Raw genomic sequence first — 7,515 nt, 5'->3', positions numbered from 1 at the left:
CAATGTTATGCCATTGAAAGGACATACCACTATGGCTTTTGTGGTCAGTGACATCTACGTGCCATAGAGGCATGTCTCAGAAATGTATTAAGAGTTGCCAGTCTGTTAAAGGGATGGTTCGGAGTTAAATCAACCTAGGGTCCTTTGCACCATGACCTCGAGCCAAACCTCAAGCCTTTTTTTTACAAGGTGGGGTTTTGTTGTACATGGAGCCATCGATGGGAAATCTCACCTTATAACCTACCTGAGCTGCAACACAAATAACCGTGCCTCAACTGTGCTGACCCAGTTTGTGAAGGCCACATGTCTTTATGGCCTTCCTTCGCGAGTGCGATCTGATCATAGAGGGGAAAATTCACAAATCGCCCTCTTCATGAATCTTGTTCAAGGGGTGGAACGGAGGAGTCACATAACAGGAGAATCTGTTCACAATCAGCGCATAGAGCGGCTTCGGAGAGATGTTTTCCTGCATGTGCTCCAGTACTTCTACAACTTGTTCTACACTCTTGAGGATTCTGAGGTCCTTGATCCAGATGATGATGTCCACAAGATGTCCCTGCAAATTGTCTTCCTGCCAGAGATACAAAAGAGACTGGGTCTATTTAGGAATGGATGACCACAAAATCAGAATGGAGAACAATAAAACACCTGTCCAAATATGGACTGCAGGAATGCTTGCCAACATGGAGACAAACTGCAGAGCCATCAGCAATGTTTTTGATGAAGATCCTTACAGCACACAAACTCTACAAGAGCATTTGGCACAACATGGCATAGACAACTTCCCTGTGACTGATGATGGCGAAGATCATTTTCCAGCTGTAGTTGTGGAGCAATCCTGAATCAATCTGAGCCATCCGCAGCAAAACATTATGCAGGCAATTGAGACCATCTCAGATATTACTGCTAAGTATCAGACATGCTGCAGAGAAATTGCAAACACATTACAAGATGGCTGAGATACAATTTATGATACAGCGTGTTTTTTCTTGAAACGCGCCATCAGAATGATAAAAATGTTGATGTATTCTGGATGCTTGACCATCTCAAAGGGACCCCCCTCAAAAAAAAATCAATTAAATGCCTTCAGGTAAATACCACACTGTCTGTTTCATGCTCTGACAAAATGTTTTTAGCAGGATTACTTTACAATGTGAAAAAAGGATTCAGACAAATGCAATGAAAATTTATTCAGGTTTTATTGTTCCATTTATGCAGTGAAACATTTAGATGTCAGATGGATCACTGTTTTGAATCACAACTTGCTGTGATGTACTTTTTAAATTTAGAGGAATTAAAACTGATGTTGATACAAAATGTAGTAAAAGTAAATGAAGTTAAATCGAAATCAAACATTAAAGGTAAGAACAGTACAACAATAACAGTAAACGCAGTAACAGTAAAATGTGTGTTTGAGATGGCATAAGGGTGGATAAGTGTTAAGAGAACTATTTAAAGTATTTCTTTTATCACCCTTACATGAACAAGGTACTACATGGTGCCAAAAGTTGGCGTTCTAAACGATTCGTAGGTACTGTGAATTGGAAGTCTGAGAACAATAAGGCATGTGTTGGCCTCTGGAAATATTCTGGTGTCTTGACCAAATGTAAGTAAAAATTAGATTTTTGGAATCCTAGAGGAGGCACAGACGAGGCTCCAGAAGCAAACTGCAGCACCATTTCCAGTGTCAACGGATTGGAGTCACCTTCTGTAGCCACACAGATTCAGACAGACACACAAAGAAGCAGAATAAAGTTTAAATTGAATATCAGATTCAGTATGTTGGCTTTTTGAAGTCAACTAATTTTTTTTTTTATTGGAAAGAAATTTAACTTCACAAAAATGTGTCACTCAAAATCACATTAATGACCAAACTTGATTATTATGAAATTATATATGAAAAACTGGATGGACTGATATTGGCTACAACTTGGGAATAATATGAAATTATAAAAAAATGTATTTTCTTAGGTCCTAGGAGACATTGGGCGATCATTGTTTGCTGATGACGAACTCTTTGGGTTGCATCAATTTTCTTTTAAAATGTAATTTTGCTATTGAAAAAATCCCAATTAAACTGGCAAACTTCCATAAGGAAGGCACTGCTGGCTTGGCAATAAATCTATAAACATAACTTTTCACTGCACGGTACTTTATATTAAATAATAGAGATACCTTGTGCAAAAAAAAGTCTATCTTTAATCAGACTTGGTATGGAATACTTACTGTTAATCAGTTGCTTAATGATTAAGGACTACTTTTATCATAATCAGAATTCCTAAATAAATTTAAGGTCCCTGTGAAGCCAAAATATTATGCTATTATCTTTGATTCAATCCCAAGTAGAGTTGTAACATTATTACTAAGTCCTGGATTCTGCCCTCTTAACTGAAACCAACAACCTTCTATTTATTCATTCATTTATTAGCCTTTATTGTCCACCTTAGTGGAAATTTGTCTTCGACTTCTCCGAACAGAAATGCATCAGTGACACCACATTTAAACTTACATTAAAATACACACAGTTAAGAGTACAATACTACCACCATCAACATACAACAACAGAAAATGGAAAGCAGCGCAGCCGATTGAAATAAGGTAGGTTTCGACCTACAATAAACACATTTAAAAACTATTTCAGTTTAAATTAAGTTCCTGTATGGCATGGGGAATAAAATATCTCTTTACAGTGCATTACTGTGCATTAACAGAATGCATAGCTGATACAAAAAACTGGATGACTAGTAATTTCCTACTAAATTACGAAAAAACTGAGATTCTAATTATTGGACAAAAAACTTCCTCATGTAATAATCTAGAATACTGTCTAACACTTGATGGCTGCTCTGTTAAGTCTTCGTCGTCGGTTAGGAACCTGGGTTTGCTCTTTGAATATCAATCTTTCATTTAAAAAGTCACGTTTCTACTATCTGTAAAACCACATTTTTCCATCTTAAAAATCTATCTAAATTACGTAATATGCTCTCAATGAAAAATCCGGAACGATTAGTTCATGCATTGTAATGCTCTACTGGGTGGTTGCCCTGCACGCTTAATAAACAAACTACAGCTAGTCCAAAATGCAGCAGCTCGAGTTCTTACCAGAACCAGGAAGTATGACCATATTAGTACAGTTTTGTCAACACTGCATTGGCTCCCTATTAAACACTGTATAATTTTAAAATATTGCTGATTACTTACAAAGCACTAAATGGTTTAGCTCCGCAGTACTTGAGCGAGCTCTTAACGCATGATAGTCCTTCACGTCTATTGCGATCTTTGGAACAGTCTTCCTACAGTGTCCGGGAAGCAGACACACTCTGTCATGTTGTGTCCTGATGTACTCGTTACATCATAAGAAGAATGGTGTCTACACTAATATTAGTCTCTCTGTTTATCCCGAGGTTTACCGCAGTCCGCCGGATCCAGGCCGTATCCAGATCTGATGAAGGACCTGCGCCTGGACACGACGACAACGCAGTCCTAAAGTGTCAACTAGTCTCTCCCCTGTGAAGGCCTCCTTCCCTTCCCTTTACCTCTGTACAGATAAAACGTTGTCAAGATAATTCCATTTCACATGGCTTGGCGGAAGTGATAAATAATTCTTCATTATAATTTGTAAAGAAAGACTACACGCCTGCGCACATATATATTCAAACGCGCATACCTATAGACTGAACACAATACGCATATGCACGCCGTCAGCGTTTTCACAGGTTTGTGTTTTGAAGTTTGCGCAGAGATAACCTTTTAAAAAAAAACTATTTCAAGGTTTGCATTCTCGAGCCACCAGGCACTGTTTTGTGAGCAGGCCGCCTGTGTTAAGGGTTTTCTGTTGGAACGGTGTTGTGTAAGCGGCCCTTAAGTTAACTAATAATCTTTGCAACGGAAGTGAATCAATCAAAACTAACTTTAGCTGGACAATAACTTTATTCTAGAGCTTTATTCAACAGTGTTTTTATCTAAATATGAAAACATTCAGTGTAAAAAAAGGATGATCTATAACAAATAAGTTTTATATATGTATTAACTATTAACTATTATTCTGTTACAAAATTAAATGTTATTGTCTGGGGACAGTAAGATACCCAAAGATAACTAGTGTCGTCCCAAATGAAGATAATCAGAGGGTTAAATACCCCCCCCCCCCCCCCCCCCACACACACACACACACAAAAAAGCGCCCCCCCAAAAATAATTATCACCAGCCGCCACTGATAAAATGCCTGTTTGAGACCAACCGCTTGTCGTCCTTCTAACGTCCAGGCGGAAGCTACATTCATTTATATTTTTCCAAAATGATTTGGCGACCCCAGAAATCATCTCGCGACCCCAATTGGGGTCGGGACCCCAAGGTTGAGAATGGCTGTTTTAAACAATAATTTGGTTGAAATAACAGAAACAAGTTGAACCTAAACATTCTCCTCCCCTCTCCTCTCCCCAACCTCCCCTCCTCTTCCTCTGCTCCTCTCCTCCTGTCTCTTTGCTCTCCTCCCCTCCCTCAACTCATCCTCACTCTGCTTCTCTCCCCCCCCTTCTCTCTCTGCTCCCCCTCCTTCCATCATCCTCCCTTCATCCCCTGCTCCCCTCCATCTCTCCCCCCACTCTATTCCCCTCCACACACCCCTCCCCTGCTCCTCTACCTCTCTCCCACGCCCCCCTCTCCTCTCTCAGCCTCATCCTACCATAGAGAGTTAAAGGAGGTGTTCAGGTGTTAATTTTTTTGCAAATTGGACCTTATTTCTAGCATGAAATAAGTTAATTTACTCACCTAAACAATTTGGTGTAACTTGCATTCATTCAGGAGATCTACTCACAATTGTTTGGGTGAGTAAATTAACATATTTCATGCTAGAAATAAGGTCCAGGTTGCAAAAAACAGAACTTGTCTTTTAACTAGTTCAAAACTCTAAGCAATCAACTATAAGTAATCAAATATTTATTGAGTGTCCTTTTTCTTTGTCTTTGTCTTTCTGATAGATGGATAATTTTGTGAAGGACAAACTGTCTGAGTGGAACCTTATTAATTTAATCCCTGCGTTTGAAGGTATGTAACAATCCATTTCATTGTTAGAATTAAACACCATGCCAATTTTCTTTCTCTTTCTCTCATGTGTAATACTCTCAAATCGTATGTGTGACCCTGTTAAATATTTGTGCCCCATTGCTTACTAAATCATTGACTTTTCCTGCACTTTTCCTGGACTTAGATATCCCAAGATTTTGTGATGCTGCAGCCCGAGGCCCCAGACAAATTGACAGCAAATTGGAACACACTATTCGCCCCAAGGATCATCAATCTGGCACAAAAGGAAAAAACGGAGATCACAAAAAACATTGATCTTCTTTCAGCAGGTAATGTTATTTGTAGAATGTTGATTTGAGATTTACGCTTGTGGGACACTGGGACTTCTCTTCTGCTTATACATTGTTTATTGTTACTGTATTACAAACAATTAATGAATGAACACTTTTCGGTAACACTTTACAATAAGGTACACAAAAAAATGCTTAGTTACTAGGGAACTACCCATTAGTTCCTGATTAGTTCCCTAAGGAGTTCCCTAGTAACTAAGCATTCTTTGTGTCACTTATTGTAAAGTGTTACCAGATGAACTAATCAGGAACTACTGGTTACTTACTAGGGAACTAATCAGTTAACCAGTACTTACTGGTGAACACCCAACTCAGCCTTAGGGGACTACTGGTTAGTAACCAGAGAAAACAAAGAGGAACTAATCAGGAACTACTGGTTACTTACTAGGGAACTAATCAGGAACTACTGGGTAGTTAACCAGTACTTACTGGTGAACGCCCAACTCAGCCTTATTAGGGGACTACTGGTTAGTTACCAGGGAAAACAATAAATGTTACCCACTTTTCCTATATTGTGAAAAATCTTCCTTCCTCCAACCATAAGATACATTTACTGTTGTATTTGACTGATGAATCTATCATATATATTTTACAGACAAACAAGGGGAGGTTGCGTTGCAGCTGCTCCCGGTGTTGCTGCCAACCGGGGTATACAAGGTTGGCAGAAAACTGTGCCGCCCCAGCCGCCTTGAGCTCAGAAGGGCTTTTATTGATGTTCAGCCTGTAAGTTACAATGATTTTTACCTGAATTTATTTTTCTTCCTTATTATGAAGCTAAGGCATAGCACGTAAATCATGACAACTCTGGTGATATTGCTGTTGCTGTTACAAGTACCTGACCTGTTCAAACAACTTCCTTTTGTTTTGTTTTTCTTACAGGTTGGAACTAACCTGGCGGAATACCTGACAAAGGCACCCACAGAGTACCCCTTTGTACTCATGTTGGGGGACGGGCATCAGTGCTCCCAGGCCTTTGTTGTCATCAATGGGACGGCTCTGGAGCACCCTTCCCTTCTGGGAGCTGTAGATGTCTGCTTTAAGGCTTTTTTTGTTTTTGACATCGCATACCCAAAAGTTTGCAGCAAAGTTTGGGAGTTTATCCAAACAGCGCTCTTTGAAATCCCTGGACAAGAGGCAAATGAAGTCAAAATTCTCCGGGCTCAATTTAATTCCATTTAAATCTTGAACTATGAACTTGAACTAAATGTTTAATGAATTGCTAATGAATTCATTTTAAATTGTAAATTCTTTATGAAATGAATAAATATATTTTTAAAGACCAACTCATGTCAATTGAAGATCTTTTAATTGGTAAATAAGAAATACAAACATGCATTGATAGAATAATGTTTTGAATATTATCTTTAATTTTATAAAATAACTGTACAAGTTGCTTTCATAATGCAAAGGTTAATTGAAAAAAGTCATTTTTAATCCAAATGATACCCATGACCCATAATTTGGGTTGTATTCTTCAACCCATTGTTTAGTCAGTTCAACCCAACAATTTAGTAATTTCTACCCAACTTTGGGTAGAAAACATAACCCAACATGTTGGGTTAAATCAATAACCCAACTGGGTTGGGTTAAAATAACCCAGCGCTGGGTGAGACCCTTTTTGACCCAGCAGCTGGGTTATAAAATAACCCAACTTGGGTTGTTTTCAACCCAGCAGTTTTTAGAGTGTATATATATATATATATATATATATATATATAATGTTAAAGAAGTCTCCTTTAAAATTCCAATTTGAATATGGAAGACTCGAAGACTCCATCTTTTCTTTGAAAGTGAATATTCAAGAATGTTTTAGTTGGATGTCTCTAACTTAATTTTTAGACTGTTTGGAACAATAAGACAAATTAATCTGAATGATGTTATATTCTTTTTTTGTACAGGATACCATTGATTCCAAAATAACAATCTTTTTTCTCATTCAACTTTTTATTTTAGGCTACTTGGAAATGTCACATTCATGTGAAGAAATGGGCTAAAGCTAAGCCAAATTGTGAACATTTTATAAAATAAATTAAACAATACGACACTATAGAATATATTAAAAGCAAAAAAGACTTACGAAGCGTTTCGTCACTTTATCTTCTTGCAATATTTTACCTCTGGCATATATTGTTTTCCCCT

General features: G+C 38.0%; 1 long non-coding RNA gene across 1 annotated transcript; it reads left to right on the top strand.

The window, feature by feature from the left end:
• The first annotated feature begins 3,534 nt into the window (after positions 1–3,534).
• LOC311080895 lies at positions 3,535–6,659 on the top strand. The gene is made up of 4 exons (XR_014605738.1): positions 3,535–5,047; positions 5,211–5,355; positions 5,972–6,099; positions 6,256–6,659. It is a non-coding gene; the product is annotated as an uncharacterized lncRNA (long non-coding RNA).
• Positions 6,660–7,515: the final 856 nt, after the last annotated feature.

This window comes from Abramis brama, assembly GCF_963993115.1.
Source record: "Abramis brama genome assembly, chromosome: 4".
NCBI lineage: Eukaryota > Metazoa > Chordata > Actinopteri > Cypriniformes > Leuciscidae > Abramis > Abramis brama.
The sequence above is the reverse complement of the archived record's forward strand: the minus strand, read 5'-3'. Positions and strand labels throughout refer to the sequence as shown.